This window comes from Marmota flaviventris, chromosome 9 (assembly GCF_047511675.1).
Source record: "Marmota flaviventris isolate mMarFla1 chromosome 9, mMarFla1.hap1, whole genome shotgun sequence".
NCBI lineage: Eukaryota > Metazoa > Chordata > Mammalia > Rodentia > Sciuridae > Marmota > Marmota flaviventris.
In genome coordinates this window covers 10,787,252-10,808,386 of record NC_092506.1, presented here as the reverse complement: position 1 = coordinate 10,808,386, position 21,135 = coordinate 10,787,252, and the positions used below count along the sequence as shown (strand labels likewise).

Genomic DNA, 21,135 nt, shown 5'->3' with positions numbered 1-21,135 from the left:
CACTCAGGCAGAGGAGTTCAAAGCAAGGTGAATGGGGGAGTAATGAATGTCCTAAGGCTGCCCTAACAGGGAGCCCCCTCAAACCGGGGGCTTGGAACAACAGGAGTTTATTCTCTTACAGTTTTGGAGGCTAAATATCTGAAATCAAGGAAGGTTAGGCTATGCATCCTCTGAAGACTCTAGGGGAAAATCCTTCCTAAACTAGGGGTCTTCAGTTCTGGTGGTTGATAGCCTTAGTATATCATGGCGTCTTGCTGTGCCACTCTGGCTTCTGCCTCCATCTCTCCTGTGTTCCCTCTGTGTGTGTGTCTGTCTCTGTGTCGAAGTTTCCCTCCTTATGAAGACACCAGTCGTTGGGTTAATGCCCACCCCCATTGCAATATATCATGTTTTAACTTGATCCCATCTGTGAGCATCCTGTTTCTACCTAAGATCACATTCACAGGTACTGGGACTTCCACATGTCTTTTTGGGGAATATAATTCATCCTCCAACAGGGAGTTAAGAAAAAGGGTGGGAGGAAAAAGTGACATGTGTCCTTTAGCAGCGCAGTCATAGAACAGTACCCCGGAAGCGGGACTGGACAGTCATGAAGAATATAACAGAAGACCAAGGATCCTGAGGGCAGGCCCTTGAGAGACGGTAGTTTCCTAGGATTGCTGTAGCAAAGCACTACAAATACTGAGGTTTGTTGTTGAAACCAGGAATCAGAAATCAAGGTGTTGCAGGGTCTTGGGCTTCCAGAGCTCTAGGGGAGGACCCATCCTTGTGTCTTTGGATGCTGGAGGTTGCAGGGGGCAGCAGAGCTCCCAGCCCTCTCCTGTCCAGACCCGCCCCCTCTGTTTCCCTGAGCCTTCTCCCCGTCAGTGTTCCTAAGAACGCCTGTCATCAGATGTCAGGCCCATCAGGGTTATCCAGGATGATGTCATCCCAAGATCCTTCACTGTATCTGCAAAGACTGTTTTGTTTTTTTTTTTTTTTTCCTAATAAGGGTGTATTTGCAGGTTCTAGGGCAGGGATGTGTCTCGTTGGGGACACCACTTAACCCACTACAAGTGATATTCCCACTTTAATTCTTCACCCATTCGCTCATAAATCCTTGCTGAGCACTTTTGTCATGGGCTATTCTGGGAGCTGAGGACAGCAGTGCGGGCTCCTGTTCTTCGTAGCGTTTGTGTTCTCGGGGAGCAGATGGACCACATAGGGTTTTAAAAATAGACGAGAAAAAGACAAGGGCTATGAGGAAAATGCAAGGGGGACCTGGGACAGAGAGGTGACAGGCTGAGGGCTGAGTGCCAGGAAGAGTCGGCTATGCAGAGACCTGGGGATGAGCATTCCCAGGGGAGGAAACAGCAAGAGCAAAGGCCCTGGGGTGGGAGTGTGTGTGGCCTGCTAAAAGACCAGGAAGACAAACAGAGTGGCTGGGACATGAGGAGCAAGAAGTGGCAAGAGGTGGGCCTCTGGGACCTGGACACCTGGGAGGAAGCTTGGCATTCATCCCAAGGGCCGGGGAACCTATTGTTTCAGGCAGGGGACACTGTGATCTCAGCTAAGCATTCAAAAGCTGACTCTGGCTGCTGGGGAAGCGGGCTGTGGGTGAGTCAGGAGGGGAAGCGCAGCTGGGCTAGGTGGAGGGGAGATGGAGGGGACAGTTCAGATGTTTCCTGGAGGAACACGTGACCAGAGTCCCTAATGGGCTGGTCATGTAGGTGAATAAAGAAGAGAGTGGAGAGTGAATCCGAGGGTTTAGAAGTGAACAGAACATAAAACGAAATTTACCATCTTGATTTTTTTGTGTGTTTGTGAAACTGGGGATTCAGCCAGGGGGTATATCCCGTCCTTTTTATTTTTTATAATTTTGAGACAGGGTCTTGCTAAGTTGCCCCAGCTGACCTTGGGCTTGTGATCCTCTTGCCTCCGTCTCCCGAGTAGCTAGAGTAGCACCACTGGGCCCAGCGCCATTGTAACCTCTTTCAAGCGTACGATTTAGCGCATCCCCAATGTGCAACCGTCACCATGATCAGTTGCGGAGCTGTTGGGGGTCTGTGTCTTGTGCACTGGGCCACCGGCGCCCTCAGGAGATCTGGCTGAAGGCAGAGCAGGAAGTTTCTTGGAGCCCAGTTTAGAAACTGCAGGTAAAAGTCCAGCCTCCGACGGGACCCTTCTTTCCTCCAGTTGTTTATGGTGGGCTCCTGGGGACAGCGAGCATGGTATCATTCTTTAGTTTTCTTTTCCTTCTGCCTCAGCAGAGCCCAGGAAAAACCCTAGCACGGCAGTGCTTGGTAACTTCCTCTTGATCTTAGTTAGGACGGAGGCCTTGATCCTCTACCCTTCCTGCCTCCCCAGCGCACATGCACCGGAAGGGTTAAAATCCTTTCTACACTGACATGAAGTGTGGCTTCCCCAGGGCCACAGGGGTGCATCAATTATGGAGAGGTCACTGAAGGACAGAGGAGGAGCCTGCTGTCTCCAGCTGAAACCCTAGAGGAGCCAGGGGCGGGCGGGGGGGAGTGGACAGCCACAGCTTGCAGGAAGCCTGGCCTTTAGGGACTGGCTTGGGGACACCTCTGACGATTAGATGAATAAATCGAACTCAGGATGGAGACTGGGCTGTTTTCTGAACGGTTCCGTTTTGATAACCCTCTGATGTGACGCTGAGTGAGGTGTTCCATGGGTGAGAAAAGCAATCATGTAGGTAAGTGAGTGGAACATTCAGAGACCAGCCCAGGAGACAGCTGATCACGTCTACCATCTTACTGCACACGGAGAGCCACTGCTTTGGGAAGGTTATTCCCTCTGCTGTGGCCTGAGTATGGTGTCCCCCAAATTCCTATGGTGATACTGAACCCCTAATGTGGTAATATCATGAGGTGAGGATTTTTGAGAAATGACTAAGTCCTGAGGGTGGCACCCTCTGAATGGGATTGGTGACCTTATAAAAGAGGTTGAAGGCAGCACCCCAGCCTTCTTCCTCCATGTGAGGACCCAGAGGACCCCTCCGGGAAGCAGAGACTGGGCCCTCACCAGACACTGCCGTGGCCCCCTGATCCTAGACTTGCCAGCCTCCGGGACTGTGAGACATAAACTTCGATTCTTATAAATTATTCAGTCTAAAGTACTTTCTATGTCAGCCTGTTCAGGCTGCCCATCCCCAAGATTGGGCTCTATGAAGTTACATATGTGGGTTGGTCACAATTACTTCTATTGTTTAACTCAAAATTGAGACTAGGAAGATCTCTGTTTTCTGGGTGGTTCCGTTTTTATGATCTTCTGGGATGAAGCTGAATGGAGTATCTTGTATGTAAGTGTATTCGTCCATTTTCTGTAGCTATAACAAAATATCTCAGGCTGGGTACCTTATAAAGTAAAGTTGTTTATTTGACTCAGGGTTCTAGTGGCTAGAAAGTCCAAATGGCATGATGTCAGCAAGTCACAGGCTCCTGGCTGTGTCACAACATGATGGGAGAAACAACCTGCCCTTATGAGAACACACTCCACAAATCACCCCAATCCCTTCCAAGGGTGATGCCTCATGACCTATGGACCTTCCACCGGGCACATCTCTTAGAGGTTCCACCACTTCAACACTGCCACTCTGGGAACCAAGCTTGCAACACATTTGGGGGACACATTCAGGCCATATCTAAACCCTACCAATAAGTTAGCAAACTGGTAAAAGACTGACCCAAGAGTTGGTTAGTTACCTTTATCCTCTTATTGCTCTGTGGAGCTTTTGATTGGTTAAATTCCTGTATTAGTTTCTACTGATGCTGTAACAAATTACCACACACCTGGTGGCTTAGAAGAACATAAGGTTATTGTCTTACAGCTCTGCAGATGAGAAGTCTCATTGGGCTAACATCTGAGGGTCTGCCCGGCTGCAGTCCCTTCTGGAGGATGAAGGGGAGAATTTATTTCCTTGCTTCTCCCGGACTCTCAGGCCACCCACCTTCCCTGGTTTGTGGCTGCTCCTGCATCGTCAAGGCCAGCAATGGTGGGCTGAGTCTTATCATCTCTCTTGTCTGCTTCTTCCACAGTTAAGAGCCCTGTAATGACATGGGCTCACTGCACAAGCCAGACCAATTTCCTATGTTAAGCTCAGCTGATTAGCAACCTTAATTCTATGAGCTCCTTGAATTCCCATGTGCTATGTGACATAGTCACAGGTTCCAAGGATTAGAAGTGGGCTTTTTGTTTTCTTTTTTTTTTTAGCAGGACTGGGGATTGTCTAAGGCTTCACACTTGTTAGGCACGTGCTACACCACTGAGCTACATCCCCAGCTCTTTTTATTTTTATTTTGAGACAGGGTCTTGCTAAGTTGAGAAGGCTGGCCTGGAACTGGAGATCCTCCTGCCTCAGCCTCCTGAGTTGCTGGGATTACAATGTGCTCCACCACACCCAGTTAATAGTCATTTCTTTTTAAAAATAAAATCTAAACCAATTTTAAATATCATCCTGAAAGGATTAAGTATACAATCTTAAGTTTAGCATATAGGAAATGCTAGAGATACACAGGTTTTAGTATTTTGTCATCTTTTTCTTTTTTAAATATGTTTCAAGTCGAAAATACAGCTCCAAGTAGGTCAATATATATATGATGAGTAAGAGGGGAAAGAAGTTTAAAAATAGTAATTTATTGACTTACGGTATGGAGAAGATGAGGGTTAATTATAGAGGGGAAGTTTCTTCTTGGTGTGAGTTGTTTTCTATTTGGTGTAGTATGTCTTCTCTCACACGCTCTAACGTAATATAAATCCATTATGAACGTAACAAACATCACCACGAGTAAATGTCACAAGTCCTAGAATCAGTGATTAAAAAGTAAGGTGGACACTGGGTGAATGGCACATGCCTGTAATCCCAGCGGCTTGGGAGCCTGAGGCAGGAGGATGGCAAGTTCAAAGCCAGCCTCAGCAAAAGCCCGGCACTTAGCAACTCAATGAGACCCTGTCTCTAAATAAAATACAAAATTAGGGCTGGGGATGTGGCTCAGAGGACGAATGCTCCTGAGTTCAATCCCTGGTACCCCTCACCAAAAAAAAAAAAGTGAGGTGGAAGATTCTAGAGGTGAGGTCTCAGGTATGACAAAGTCTCCTTGCTTACCCTCCATATTTAAGAATACCCTAATTTTTGAGCAAACACATTTTTCAGCGGTACCACTGGTTTTTCCAGTAACGACCGGTCTGCATTGCTAGGTACCCTCTCGCTGATGCCAACACTGATGAAATAAGATGTCCATTTTTTAATGGATTTTAATTATTTGGTTTTTGGATGATACATTTTATTAAGTCCAATGTATTCAAAGAAGTAAGACCCTGTGTAACTGCTTTAGAAATTGATTGAATATTCTTTGAACATCTAAACCTAGGCAGACCCCTCCAGACAAAGCCCGATTTGTGAGACGGGGCCACGTTGGCAGGCACAGAGCTGCACACCTGTGATCCCAGCATTCCTGAGACTTTGGCCCAAGGATCGCTTGAGCCCTGGAGTTTGAGACCAGCCTCGGCAACAAAGCAAGACCCTGTCTCCAAACAAAACAAAAAGAGGCCATTTTAATGTTTTGTTTTGTTGTCATTTTTCTTTCCACAACTTAATAAATCATTCTCCTGGCGCTCGCGGGCTGTGTGGTTGAATCCAGCAGTGGTGTTTTCTGTCTGGTGTGCGGCCTCCTGTAATTAGGCGGAGTCACTTGGAGGAAGTCAAACCTGTGAGACAGCATTTCCCAGCCGTCATTTTTAGGATTTGGAGACCGGGCCATATTGCCCCCCAATAACACTGTGTGCTGTGTTTCCAGGCCCAAGTCCCTTTCTTTCCCCTCAGTGACAGTAGCTCTGTCATCAACACCCCAAATCATGCAGGAAGATGGGGGACTCTTTTTTACACCTGTGTCAGGAGGCAAAAGGTGGCTCTTAGTTCAGGATCTCTTACCGGGGCCTTCTGGAAGTGTGAGCCCTTTGGCTAATGAATTCTCCTATTTTAGGTGCTTTTCCTGTAAAGCCATTTCCAACAAAGTGGATTTGAGTAAACATCTTCTTCCACATCTCCTTTCTCTTTTCTGTTTGAGTAACTTTTAATAATTCTCTTTCTCCCTGGGCACAAACTTTGGGCAGAGGGACTTTCCACTTTCCCTCCTTCTCTTTTTGTTTGTATCTAATCACATTAGACAGCGCCTGTTAGCTCAGGACTGTCCCTCTCTGTCCTGCAGGACCGTTCCCGGTGGGTGGAGGGTTGCTCTTTTGTTGGGTCTTTCTCTTTTCACCCAATTTGATCCTCTATTTTGTTTGCATTAATCAGTATGGAGTTATCCACAGTTGACCTTAATCTTGAGGCCAATCATCTTTTCGGCCTTCTTTGGAGGCTCATAAACCTTTTGGATTTTCTCCTTTCTCTTTTTCTCATAGTAATCCAGACTATATCCACAGAGTTTAGTGTGTAACTCAATATACTTCTTTTGTGGTGATGACCTTAGAGCAACTGGGTGAAGTTCTTAATTTTCGGGTCCCAAGCAGCCTGCGGCAGGAGGGTCACCTGTCAAGGAGAGTGCTTCAAATTACACTGAGGTTGGAATGTCTGAGAGTTTTACCCCAAGTCCAGGCTTGAGCAACAGCGACTAAATTCCTCATTGTCACTTGAGTTTCATCTGTTGACTTGCTCATAGTCTTTAAGCAGAATTCAGTGCAGTAAAGTAAAAAAAACTCTAATCATATATTATTCTATGAAAATTGTTGGAAGAACCGCTTTAAACAAACATTTGGGGTTTCTCTCCCCTCCCCCCATTATTGCCTTTCTACCAACATGGAGCAGGTTTTATTATTTTCATTCTATAGTTGAGGAAGCTCATTCAGATGTTCAAGTAGAAGCAAGTTATACCATATTCATAATGGTCACTACTGTCCGGGCGCAGTGGTGCATGGTGTAATCCCAGTGACTCAGGAGGCTGAGGCAGGAGGATGGAGAGTTCAAAGCCAGCCTCAGCAACAGTGAGGCACTAAGCAACTCAGTGAGACCCTGTGTCTAAAATCCAAAATAGGGCTGGGTCTGTTGCTTAGTGTCAAGTGTTCCTGAGTTCAATGCTCAGTACAAACACACACACACACACACACACACAATGGTCGCTACTATAAAACTCAGATTTGATCTGTTTCAAATCCATTTTTTAATTTTAATTTTATTATTATTTTTAATTTTTTTTTGTGTGGGGGGGTACTGGGGGATTTGAGCTTCAGCCCCTGCCAAAAAAAAAAAAAAAAAAAAAAAACAGATGTCACTAGACTCTTCAGATCTCCTGCTTCTAAGCAGACGGGCAACTGGCCCTTTCTCCATCACAGCTGATGTCTGGGAATTCACTGTAAAAGCAGAGCTCAGCCACATCAGCAGCCACGGGGTGGGGAGAAGGTTCGAGAGTCTAAAGCAGGAGGGTAGGTAAGTGATTTAGACCTGGTTGTGGAGGCCCTCAGCCTGCTTCTCCTTCATCTGCCAGAGTGTTGGGCTGGAAGAGGCTCAGATCACCTTATTCCCAGTCCAGGAGAGAACAGCACCACCCATAAGCCCTCAGATTCTAGGCAGCACTTTGGTGTTTTACTCTTTTTTTGTGGGGAGGTGGGTACCAGGAATTGAATTCAGGGGCACTCGACCGCTGAGCCACCCCCAGCTCTATTTATATTTTATTTAGAGACAGGATCTCACTGAGTTGCTTAGCGCCTTGCTTTTGCTGAAGCTGGCTTTGAACTCGCAATCCTCCTGCCTCAGCCTCCCGAGCTGCCAGGATCACAGGCGTGGACCACGGCACCCGGCTGGTGTTTTACTCTTAGATGGTGCTAGCAGAATTCATTAGAAGTCCAATACCCTGAGGTGACTCTGGCACCCTGAGTTCCTATGAGAAACACCCTCATCTACCCCAACCCACATGGGCTTGGAGACACCAGATATAGAAAAAAAAAAAAAGAAGTGTGACTTTGCCAGGCCAGTTGGTGCACACCTCTAATCCCAGCACCACGGGAGGCTGAGACAGGAGAATCTCGAATTCAAAGCCAGCCTCTGCAATGGCGAGGCATTAAGCAACCCTGTCTCTAAATAAAATACAAAATAGGGCTGGGGATGTGGCTCAGTGGTTGAATGCCCCTGGGTTCACTCCCCAGTACTAAAAAAAAAGAGACTTTAATGATGATCTTGCAAGATCAGATGTCTGGTGGTCAGGGACACCCAGATTGGGTACAGTCAGCATTTTATCCCTGAAAGCACAAGGTGCCCGCTTTCTTATTGGCTGAGCACTCTGGGCTTTGCAGTCTTCCCCAACATCACCCAGGTTTTACTGTCTCCTTTGGTTATTTAAAGAAATGTGCCTTTAGTTGTTCCCACCTCCCTTTGTTTTCTTGTGGAGGGAAAGCCTTCTTGGGTGAGTGTGTTCTGACATGCAGTTCTGAATTCCTAGCTTTGTGTGTCTGTTGGTCAGGCTGACCCTGACCCCCCCTCCTCTTCGTCAAAGGTCTGTTCAGGTGCATGGACTTTGGATCTGCCACATCCATAGGCCGTGGCGCTATTATGTGAGTTAACTGCTCGTAACTTTCTGTCCTGTTCTCTTTTCCTCTGGCTGCCTTGCTTACATCCCAATTTTACGTTTAAGGCTAAATACCAGATTCTGAAAACGGACCACAGGCCTTTCTATTTCTCAGAGCTACTATGTAGGCAACCCCCAAACCCAGCTCCACACAAGTACTAAGTGAAATCTAACTTCACATGAATGGCCATAGCTTAGGACAATAAAGCTTAAGAAACTTAAATAGAAACTGCCAACTAACTCTAACTAGGCAACTTGGTTAGTGCAGTTTGTTTTTTGAGTGTTGAGGATTGAATCTAGGGCTCATGCGTGCTAGGCGAACGCTTTACAGTGAGCTACAGCCCCCGTCCCCTAACTAGGAAATGGCCCTTAGGTGGAGCCTTGAACCACTTGTGGTTTTGTGCTGCTAAATTCAGAACTGCTGACTGCTCAAAAAAGCCTTTAGCTGATCAAGATGGTGCAGCTTAGGAAGCTGAGGCAGGGAGGGGATCACAAGTTCAAGACCAGCTTTAGCAATTTAAAGAGACCCAAAGCAACTTAGTGAGAACCTGTCTCAAAAAAAAAAAAAAAAAAAAAGGGGGGGGGGGCGGGGATGTGGCTTCTAAAGGATTAATGGATAAGAAAGTTTCTCTCTAAGACTCCTTGCAAAAGGCAAACAAAAAGCTTAATAAATGGGCTGGGGATATGGCTCAGTTGGTAGAGTGCTTGCCTCACATGCACAAGGCCCTGAGTTCAATCCTCAGCATCACACACACACAAAAAGCACTTAATCAATGATTAATGAATAAATTGCAGTAATTGATTTATTTCCTACTGTACCTTCTACTTTTCTCTCTACCCTCCTCTGCCTAACTGCTCTGAAACTACTAGCCTTTTCTTTTTAGTTAAAGTGAGGCCCTCAGATCAACCAGTGAATAATGACAGGTTTCCTGTCTCAAGAAAAAAATCCCAGGCTGGGTGTGATGGCGCACGCCCACGATCCCTGTGACTGGGTAAGCCCAGCCACTTGGGAGGCTGAGGCAGGAGAATCTCCAAGTTTAAAGTCAGCCTCAGCAATTGAGAGAGAACCTTTCTCAAAACAGAATAAATAAATAAAAGGACTGAGAGTGTAGCTCAGTGGTCAGGTGCCTTAGGCTCAGTCTCCTGGACTCCTGGACGGAAAACCCAAAACAAAAAGACAACAGTAGCAGGAAGAACAGCACAGCTGGGTGCGGAGGTGCGTGCCTGTCACTGCAGCCAGGCTGGAGGCTGACGCTGGAGGATGGCAGGTTCAAGCCTGGGCAACTTAGCGTGGCCCTGAGCAATTTAGCAAGACCCTCAAAATAAAAAAATAAAAGGACTGGGGATGTGGCTCGTGGTTAAGTGCCCCTGGGATCAATCCCTGGTACAACAGTGACAACAACAAAAACCGAGCCTCAAACATAGATAAAACCCTAGAAATTTGCTGAGGACTTTGTTTATTTGCTGGGGATTGAAACCAGAGACACTTTACTACCAAGCTACATCCCCAGTCCCATTTTTCACATTTTTAAAAATTTGAGACAAGGTCTCACTAAGTTGCTTAGGGCCTCCTAAAGTTGCTGAGGCTGGCCTTGAACTTGTTGAACCTGTGATCCTCCTGCCTCAGCCTCTAAAGCCACTGAGATTATAGGCGCACACTACCGCACCCAGCTGCTAAGGATTTTAGAATTCTCATCTTAGACTGCTTGATATTTACCAGTTTATTCACATGGAACTAGTGAGATAGGAATTTATAGACACACGGAGAACGCTGAGTCTCAAAAGAAAAATGTCCATAAACCACTGAAACATGGAAAAAGCACCATGTGAACCATGTGTTATTGTTGGGGTGTTCAGTTGGACCCCAGGTCCTTGGTGTCCCAAACAAAGAATTGAGCGAGACACACGGAGGTAATAGGTAAAGTACAGATTAATTGAAAGTAAAGGTGAGAGTACTGCTTTGTAAGGCGGAGCCCAGTGGGCTGAGCCAGGAGAGGCTCAAGAAACCAGTGTCTCTTATGCTGAGCTGAACGGACCTGATTGAGGTCCTTGCCCCATCGGTGACTTTATGATACCTGATTACAATACTGTCCACTTTACCCCGTTGTTTATTTTAGGATGAATAAATGGGTGTTATTGAAACTGGAGTTTGAGGTGAGTCTGGGTTTGTGCTGGCTGCAGGCCTCTCTGGTTTCCTTCTGGGTTTTTGTCTTGCAAATTTGAAGAGTAAAATCCACAGTCCACGGTGGAAGGCCAGAGTAAGTGGAGTAGGATTCGTTTATGTGAGACGGATGGAACTCCAGGACGTGGGAGAGGACCTGACCGCGGGACCTTCTGACCTAGGCTCTCATGAAGTCTTTGGTATTGACCGAAATCGCTGTGGATCAGGCAACTGAAAAATCATAGAGGCTATTGGCTGTGTCCCTCAGACACTGAGTTTGAATCCCTGTGACTAACATCTGGGTTCGCCCCACCTTCCCCAGAGGAGTGGCTGGAAGTGGTCTTTATATTTGAATAAGACCTTGAATGGTTTCCCTGTAAGGAAAGAACCCAAGGAAGGAAAGAGAGGGCTCAGTGGTGAGTCTCCACAGTAACACAGGTTTATTGGGGACAAACCTGCTGGGGGACCCAGGGGAGACGGAGACCTGTCTGGGTAGTCAGGAAGTGGGGACTTTTTTTTGTGGTTGGGCATTGTTTTCTTGGAGGTGGGTTGAACCAGGTGCTTTTGGGATTCCAGTCCCGGATAACGCTTTCCTTTCTTTGTATGACCACAGGGTCTTTACCTGGGGTTTAGGTCAGGCTGAGTCAGAGTGACTGTGAGATGACTCTTGTTGTAAGAGGGAGGACATATGTTTCCAAATGGCATTACCTGGGTCAAGTTCTCCCTCACAGGCCCTTTGCCCTGACGGCCTGGCCATTTTACTATCTATTCTATCTTAGTCACCATCATGGGCCATAACTCCTTGGAGGGAGTTGTCATGGTAATGGGACTTGGTGACAGGGACATGCTGACTCATCTCCCAGTCTTCCTCCAGCAGCATTTTTCTTGTACCCTAACTCCACCCTCTTGCTGTCCCTGAACTCCTTCCTCACACACGCAGCCGAGTCCTTGTGCCCCGTCCTGGCCTGCAGCTTGCCAACTGGAGATGGGGATTTGGGAATAAAGGAAGAGATGCTGTCTCGCCAAGGAAGCACCCAGAACAGTGGCAACTCCTGAGCCACCCAGCCCTTGCCCTTGGCCTGCACCCGGGCCCAAAACTCTGCCAAAAAGTAACTTAAATCTTTCCTTTTTTTGTCTTGCTGGAGACTGAACCCAGGGCCTTGTGCATGTGAGGCAAGCACTCCACCAACTGAGCTATACCTCCAGCCCACAAAAGGTAACTGGAGGGCACTGCTCCTGAGCTGGGAAAACTGCCATGAATTGTGCAGCTCCGCCCTGGCTCCACCCCTAAACCAGCCCCTAGCAACCAGCCCTCTGTAAACATCAACACCCCAGCCTCCGGGTGCTGTCTCACCCTGACTGCTGATTCTCCTTGCTTACCCCCAAAGCTCTCTACCTCTAGATAGCTCACATTCTCCCTTGACTGTGCCTCTGCATTCTTAAATAAGTCTCTATTTATGTCTCTGACTGGTACGAGCTGAAATTCTTTTGTGTCACTTATGCCAAGAACCCTGCAGGTCTTGAGTGGAGGTCCCCTCTCTGAGAACTCCTTGGACCTCTGGTGAGAGAAGCCACCTGAGAAGAGTATCAGAGCCCCAGTCTTCCAGGGATAGACTACAAAAGGCTGGGAGAAGAGCAGATGATCTCCTAGAGTTCATTAACAAGAAAGAAAGAGCTGACTTTTTAAAAAATATATTCTTTTAATCTTAAATAAACAAAATAGAACAAAATGGAAATAATGAACCAGTTTCTGACTATAAGGCAAGATTGGAAGTAGTATTTCTGGATCCTTCTGGTCGATCCTGCTGAGACTAGACATAGAACACACTTGCCACATTGATCAAGAGGGTCTGCTTCAACATCAGTAATCTAGTTTAAAACACAAAACACAGCATTGGGAAGCCCCCATCTAGCTGAGTAAGTCCCCAAGTTATGGCTCCTGGAATAAAGATTATTTTGGCTAGGTTTTTTTTTTGGGGGGTGGGGTGGAGGGGTTACCAGGGATTGAACTCAGGGTCACTCGGCCACTGAGCCACACCCCCAGCCCTATTTTGTATTTTATTTAGAGACAGGGCCTCACTGAGTTGCTTCGAGCCTCACAGTTGCTGAGGCTGGCTTTGAACTCCCTCCTGCCTCAGCCTCCAGAGCTAATTGGATTACAGGCACCTGCCACCGCACCTGCCACCGTGCCCATTTGAGTCCCCTTGGTAAGAAATTTACATCTGTAAAGGAAATCTCCGCATATAAAGGCTTCTCTTCTTGCTCTCTGCACCAGGAGAGAAGAGTAATTAAATCTGAGGAAGACATCTGGAGTTTCAGAAGCCACATGGAAATTAGGCAAATGAAAAAAATCTTATATAAGGATTTCCCATGAGTATTAGAAAATGCTTTAGCCACCAGAGTTGCTTTTTTTTTTTCCCCCAGTGCTGGGGACTGAACCCAGGGGCACTCTCCATCTGATCTACATCCTCAGTCCTTGTTAATTTTTACTTTGGGGTATGGTCTTGCTGATCAACCTACACTGGCCTTGAAATTGCAATCCTCCTACTCATGCAAATCTTTGGGATTATAGGCATGTCACTCCCGTGTCAGAGTGAGTGATCTTAACTTGTTCCATCTGCCCAGATCACAGTTCAAATCAAGATGTTCTTTAACTAAATGGTGAGGTTTAGGGCTGGGCACGTAGTCCCAGGTACTTGGGAGGCAGAAATAGAAGGATCCTTTAGGGCCAAAATTTGAGGACACCTCCCTGGGCAACATAGTGGAAACACACACAAAACACACAAAAAACAAATGGAACAAAACCAAAACAAAGCACACAAAAAACAAATGGAACAAAACCAAAACAAAGCACACAAAAAACAAACACAGAACAAAAACTGAACAATCACATACAAATCAAACAGAAATCAAACAAAACAAAACAAACCACATTAACAAACACAAAACAAAACACTCAAAAAAACATACCAAAACAAACACAAATAAAAACAACAAAATAAAATACACATAAGACAAAAACAAAACACAAACAAAGCAATGAAACAGAAAAACTGTTTTGCATCCCTGTACCTAGTACACGGTTAAAGTTTTAGAATAAAATCTATTGAAATCTGTATGTTCATGTTATAAGGGGCGCTGACCCACTGAGCCCCCATCCCAGCACTTTTAATTTTTTATTTTGAGACAGGGTCTTGCTAGGTTGCCTACAGCCTGGCTAAGTTGCTAGAGCTGGTCTTGAACTTGTGATTCTCCTGCCTCATCCTCCCGAGTTAATGAAATTACAATAATTGTATGTTTGCCACCACATCTGGCTGTTTTCTTTTGTTTTAGATACAAAGAAACTTAACAAGGATCCATATGAAATTGCCAAGTCAGTCTGACTCATTCTTTTTAGGTGACATGGAATGAACTTTGCTCATTATAATACTAACTTCTCTACCCAGATCTATTGGTGTCCACCATCCCACCATCCCTACCCCCGCCCCCCACTCCCGCCACCTTTTTGTGGCACTGGGGATTGAACTCAGGATGCTTTACCACTGAGCTACATCCCCAATCTTTTTGTAAAAATTTGAGACATGATCTCACCAAGTTGCTGAGGGTCCCTCTAAATTGCCAAGGCTGTCCTCGAAATTGAGATCCTCCTACCTTAGCCTCCTGAATCGTGTGCAATTGTACCTGACTTATCTACCTTTTTTTTAAAAAAAGCATGTGTTATATGACCTAGAACTTTGCTTCTACGTGTAAGGATGTGTCTTTTTGATGTGAATATGTATATGTTTCCACAATAAAACAAAAACAAAAACCTTGCTTTCTTTGTTTAGAGAGGATACTGCTTTGAGAATTATCTGCTGTACTCTCCTTACTTGCTGTAAGTAAGAAATTGCTCTTTTACCTCTTGATTGTGCTTCTTGGCTTTGCACTCATGAAAGGTGAACCCATTATGTCTGGTTACACAACTTTTATTCTATCTGGATTAACTCATCAAATAAACTCATGTTATTCATGGTGGCCAGCCTTGTCTGGTATTATAACTTCTACTTAGCAGTCACCCAAACCTCTTTGGCAACTTGAATTCTTAGAGTCTTGCCAAGTTGAATGATGACTATTCACGGAATGTCTAGATCACGTCCAAACATGATAAAATACCAAAGCATCAATTGTTGAACATAGGGTTCTCTAATTTTGACTTCTCATTACGGAGAGACTAAAGACATTTTGGTCTGTTAGCAAACATAAAAACTGTACTATAAAGAAGCATATGCTTCCAGAAATTATGATGGGGTATATTCATAGATTTGACCATTTACAGAATGTTGGTGTTGATTCACAATTGTTTCCTTTCTAATTTTCACTGGAAATTAAGGGCACAAAGAGCTAAGAATTCTAATATATATAATTAAAACTATTAAATATAGAGAAACAACCGTGTATACAATGAAAGCAAGACATGTTTTTTTTTTTTTTTTTGTAGGGAAAGCATTAAGGTAGGCGAATATGGATTTTTTTGTTTTGTTAAGGGAAAAAGACAGTAATTTTTATCCTAAAGTAGAAAGACTGGGTGTTTCACACTAAGAGGCAAAGTCAAGGATAACAACTGAATGGGTATAAGAAAGGTGTAGAAGATTGGTGGAGGAATTTTGGTAAGGAATTTTATGTGTGGTTGTCTCAGTTTTCTGTTGCTATAGCTAATAACTGAGATAATCAGCCTATAAGTAGAATAGGTTTATTTTAGCGTGTGGATTTAGAGGCTCCATTGTGACTGATTGGCCCTGTTGCCTTGGGCCTATGGCAAGGCAGCACACCATAGCAGCATGTGAGAGCAAAACCACTTACCTTGTGGCCAGAAAGGAGAGAACAGGGCTGAGATCCCACCCCCGCGCCCCAGGCACGGCCCCAGTGACCTGGGCCCCACCTTTAGCATTCCAAGTAGCTAAAGGTTACACTACCTCCAGCAGTTCCACAGGATAAGGACAATGCCTCTAACACAAAGGGCCTCTGGGGACATAAAGGCCCATAGCAATGTTTAAGCTGGCTAAGACTTAAATGGAGTTACCTATAAGTTTAAAAAATTGAACATTAATTTCAAAAGCAAACTGATGCAAAACTAGAACTTTGTCTTCTCTGTGAAAATGTCAAAAGTTTTTTTTTTTTTTTCTGAGAAAACATGTCAGTCTGTTCTTAAGAAATTGCAAAATGTTTTTCTTTTTAAGTCAAGTCTGCCCAGAAAACAAAAACCTTGTGTTTTATCAAGAAAAATTACTTCCCACGCTTCATGTTGTTTTTTTTAGGTCTTTGATCAATTAAGAAAATAGTCTTCTCCATTAAAAGGGCTGAAGTTTGTTTTGCAATGATGTGACATTCTGTCCTTGCTTTGAAGTCTTTTAATTATCACTTTGGTTGTTTCACAGTGACCTGTGATCCTCTTTAATTCATTGTTTAAATCATTAAATTTTATTGAAAAACTTTTTTCGTGGTGCTGAGGGTTGAACCCAGGGCCTTATGCATGGGAGATAAACACTCTACCAACTGAGCTATATCCGCAGCAACTTATTGACAAACTTTCCAAAATCAACCTCTGAGTTTAGTCTTTTTTTGATCCTAAATTAACTTTGGGACTTTCCTGAGAGCTTCTGGAATACCTCGAAAGAATTTGTATTCTCTTTTTACAAAAAAAGAGAGATGTTAAATTAATTAGGTTTATTCCATTCAATTGTGTTAAGTAAAAGTGATGTTCAATATTCTTAGGTTATAAATGTATGGATTATTTTATGTTATTTTCTTGTGACTGGGTCTTGCTATGTTACCCAGTGTGGCCCTGGACTCCTGGGCTCAAGAAATACTTCTGTCTCAGCATTCTAAGTAGCTGGGACTCCGGGCGTGTGCTACTGTGCCCAGCTAGATCTATGTTATTAATATAAGTGTTACAAAACACTTTTTATTAATATCTTATTATTAATATGTGTTAAAAGAAATATTTTAAATTTCTTGAATTCTATATGTCTTGATGTAATGTTATCAGTCAAAATTCTATTGATTCTATTAAAATGCTGCATTTACAGAAATAATGAAATTTTCTTCTCAATTACATTATGATGAATTCTCCCTTCCCACCCCTTTGCTACAGGGGATTGAATCCAGTGCCAGCCCTCTTTATTTTTTTATTTTGAGATATGTCTTGTTAACTTGCTTACGGCCTTGCTTACTCGCTGAGGCTGGCTTTGAACTTGTAATCCCCCTGACTGGGACTCCTGAGCCACTGAGATGACAGGTGTGTGTCACCAAGCCCAGCTCATCAGATCTTTTAACCATGGTCCTTTTAAGTCTTTTGTTATCCCGACAGTCAATCATTTTAACTGATGCTTCCTTGAAAGCTTTTGCAAGAAACGATAATCCTAAAGTGCTGTGTCTTCGAGGAGGTTCACGGAAAGGACACTGACAAATAGAGATTCCTTTTTTTAAGTCTTTTTTAAACAAAATCTTTTTAGACATTGATAGACCTTTATTTTATTCATTTATTTGTATGCAGTGCTGAGAATCGAACACAGTGCCTCACACATGCTGGGCAAGTGCTCTACCACTGAGCCTCAACCCCAGCCCAAGTGTACATTTCTGAAAACCTTAAGATCAGACCATTGGGCTGTATGTTATAGTCAGCTTTACATCGCCGTGACGAAACACCTGATATAAACAACTTACAAAGAGGAGAGATTTATTTGGGGCCATAGTTTCAGAGGGTTTGGTCCATGGTCAGCTGGCTCCATTGCTTTGGGTCTGAAATGGCAGAACCTCGTGGAGAATATGGAGGAGGAAAGCCTCCATGCTCTATGGTGGCCAGGAAACAGGCAGGGAGAGATAAAGAAGAGTGGAAGGGTTGGGGGACAAGGTATCCCCTTCCAGGGCACACTAGTTGTGACCTATTCTTCCAACAAGCCCCCTCCCTTACATATCCACCACCTCCCAATAATGCCATCAAATTATTAATCCATTGTCAGGGGCTAGAAGGAAGTTCTCCTTCAAAGAATAGCCTGACATTTACAAGAAACATCCCCCTGGGAGACATCCTGCCTGGGAGACACCCTGCAGCCATCTATCTCCCTGAGACATCCTGCGGTCACCTATCTTCCTGAAATATCCAGCGGTTATCTCACCTTGTGCAGACATCCAGCAACTGCCGATAAGAGAGCTTCCCCATCCCCAGCATATAAATACCCCTGTGTGAACAATAAAAGTTTGCAGCTTGATCAGAATTCCTGTCTTGCTGTCATCCTTCGTGTCTCTTGTCCCTTCATTCCTCCCCATCTAGGTTCGCTGCCCTTGTTGATGTGTCCTGCTGGTCGGGACAATCCATCAATGGATTTACCAGTAATTAATTAATTTATCACCAATTAATCATCAATTCACTGATGATCTCAAAGTCCTTATGACCCAATCATTTCCCAGAAGTCCACCTCTGATCTTCCATACACTGGGGATCTTCAGCCCAGGAGCCTTTGGGGGACTTTCCCATAATGCACTAGATGTAAGGGAATTTGTTCTGCAGTTTGGTAAAGAACACTTTTTGTTAGTAGAATTGAAACATTGTCTCTTTTTCCCTACCCGATCCTTCCAGAATCCAAAGAATATTAGTGAGCATTTTTATTTTCATGAAAATACAGTTATTTGCCTAAATTGAATAAGTGTCTGCTGTCCTTATAATAGGACATAACTGGGAAACATTGACTGTGTTACCAGGGCTGGGGCAGGAGGGTCATAGTTGAGCATGGGCATAGAACCCGATAGGACCAGACAATTTTTAAGCAACCAAGATTGATTTTACGGAGCCAATTAAGTCCCTTGGAAAAACTGGTCTGTACCCAGTTTTAATAATTCCCTGGCCTTACAGATTCAAGAGAAGTGGCTCAGGAAACTTCAAAGTATTTGGGGGCAACTTGAGAAGAGAGGAAAAGAGGAATTCACCCAGATCTGCAGGTGTTATAGGCAAGGCCTAATGGCAAGTTGTTGGCATAGCTTCTTGGGCAGGAGAGACTTTTAAAAGGTTAATCTGAAAAAAAAAAAAAAAAAAAAACCATGGCATTTGCAGGTAAATGGATGGCATCGGAGAAGATAATGCTAAGTGAAGTTAGCCAATCCCCAAAAAAACAAATGCCGGATGTTTTCTCTGATATAAGGAGGTTGACTCATAGTGGGGTAGGGAGGGGGAGCATGGGAGGAATAGAGGAACTCTAGATAGAGCAGAGGGGTGGGAAGGAAAGGGAGGGGGCAGGGGATTAGCAAGGATGGTGGAATGTGACGGACATCATTATACAAAGTACATGTATGAAGACTTGAATTGGGTGTCAACATACTTTTTGTACAGAGATATGAAAAATTGTGGTATATATGTACATAAAGAATTTTTTTTAAAGAGAGAAGAGAGGGAGAGAGAAGAGAGAGAGAGAGAGAGAGAGAGAGAGAGAGAGAGAGAGAATTTATTTATTTATTTTTAGTTTTTTTTCGGCGGACACAACATCTTCGTTTGTACGTGGTGCTGAGGATCGAACCCGGGCCGCACGCATGCCAGACGAGTGCGCTACCGCTTGAGCCACATCCCCAGCCCCGTACATAAAGAATTATAATGCAAAAAAAGTACGTGTATAAAGGCATAAATCGGTGTGAACATACTTCATATACAGAGATATGAAAAATTGTGCTCTATATGTGTAATAAGAATTGTAATGCATTCCTCTGCTGTTGGGTATTTATAAAATATAAATAAATAAATAAATATATATATATATATATATATATATATATATATATATATATATATAAAAGCAATAAAAATTGTTAATCTGAAATTCCTTATTAAAAGTTCCAGCAAAGTAGACTTAAAAGAGATCATTATTAATTTGGGGGAGATATTACTGGGGATTGAACCCAGGGGTGCTTAACTGTTGAGCCACATCCCCAGCCCTTTTTTTATTTGGAGACAAGATCTTGCTGAATTGCTCAGGGACTCACTAATTTGTTGAGACTGGCTTTGAATTCATGATCCTCCCACCTCAGCCTCCTGAGCTGCTGGGATTATAGGCATGCACAACCACACCACGCCTGTTCATTGGATTTTTTTTTTTTTTTTTAGCTACATTCTAATACAATTTGTTAATTTGTTCTAATTAGTTATACCTGACAGTAGAATGCATTTTGACACATCCTACATCAGTGGAGTCTAACTTCTCATTCTTCTGGGTGTACGTGATATAGAATCACACTGGTCCTGTAATCATATTTTCGTGTTCATTGGATTTTAACATTTTGTTATCTCTCTAAAAACTTTCCTGTTCCTAATTTCCCACAAGATGGATCTGGACAACCTGGTATCAATGTCATTCTCCACCCTTCATGTCTGCTGCTGCTGCATGGGCCACTTGAAAAGTTTTACCAAAATGCCCAATGCCACGGTCAGAGACTTTCAGACTGCAAACCAGGAAAATTATCACATTGCAACTGCTGTCCTTATTCCACAATCTGAAGGTTCTGCAGGCTCAAATCTAGAAATCTCATCCAATGGCTCTCTGGACCCAGGGACTGAGTTTTTAGTTTTTCTAGGCCTTCATTTTTTATTTTTTTATTTAATTTAATTTAATTTTATTTTTAGCTTGGTTCATGAAGCCTTGGCTAAGGTGCATCTTCAATTTCCCAGTATTGTCCTCCTGGTAGTCATCAGTGTAATCTCCCTGGTGCCCTGCATCCTCTCAAGGGTCTTAAATGCAGCTGAAGTCATCAACAGTATGTCAGATGCTCTCATTGCATGTAGAATAACAAAAATGAGATCGACAGCCGAAGGAAATCTTCAACAGACTTGGATTCGTGACTTTTGAGTTTCTCATTGACCCAAAAAACAAACCAGCCATGCCGGTGATGTGAACTGGCACTCATCCCCAAGTTTTGGTCCATCTCTGATAAATAAGATGCTGACTGTACAGATTCAGCTTGACATGAGTGCAGCCATCTTGACTTGTAATTGACATGCTTATCCCAGAGTAACCTTAGTTCAGTTTTTCTGCCTAGTTTCCTAGCAAACTATAAATAGACGAAACTATTAGAGTGGTGTGAGGAGCTTCACAACCAGACCCTGGCTCCAGGAATGTGCTGACTTTGATATTAGCTTATATAATATAAACCTGGTGCATGCTGGCTTGGTGAAATCAGTTTTGTCCTAGCCCTCTTTCGGGCCCAAATTGCGGCGATCCAACTGACCTTGAAGCAACCCAGGACTACCAGTAAGTCACCAATAAATCACATTCTGTGAAACCCTAGGTCTATTTGCCTCTCTTCAGTCTCATGGTCAACCTCCTACTGTTCCCAACCAGTTCTCATATGCTAGGATGGGTTGTTCCAGAACACTAATCAAAAGGGGAGGCGTTGTTA

The 21,135-nt window shown here is 44.0% G+C and overlaps 1 long non-coding RNA gene across 1 annotated transcript; it reads left to right on the top strand.

Moving 5' to 3' along the window:
- The first annotated feature begins 14,551 nt into the window (after positions 1–14,551).
- Positions 14,552–17,972, top strand: LOC139706861 (uncharacterized). Its single transcript, XR_011708517.1, has 2 exons — positions 14,552–14,593; positions 17,718–17,972. It is a non-coding gene; the product is annotated as an uncharacterized lncRNA (long non-coding RNA).
- Positions 17,973–21,135: the final 3,163 nt, after the last annotated feature.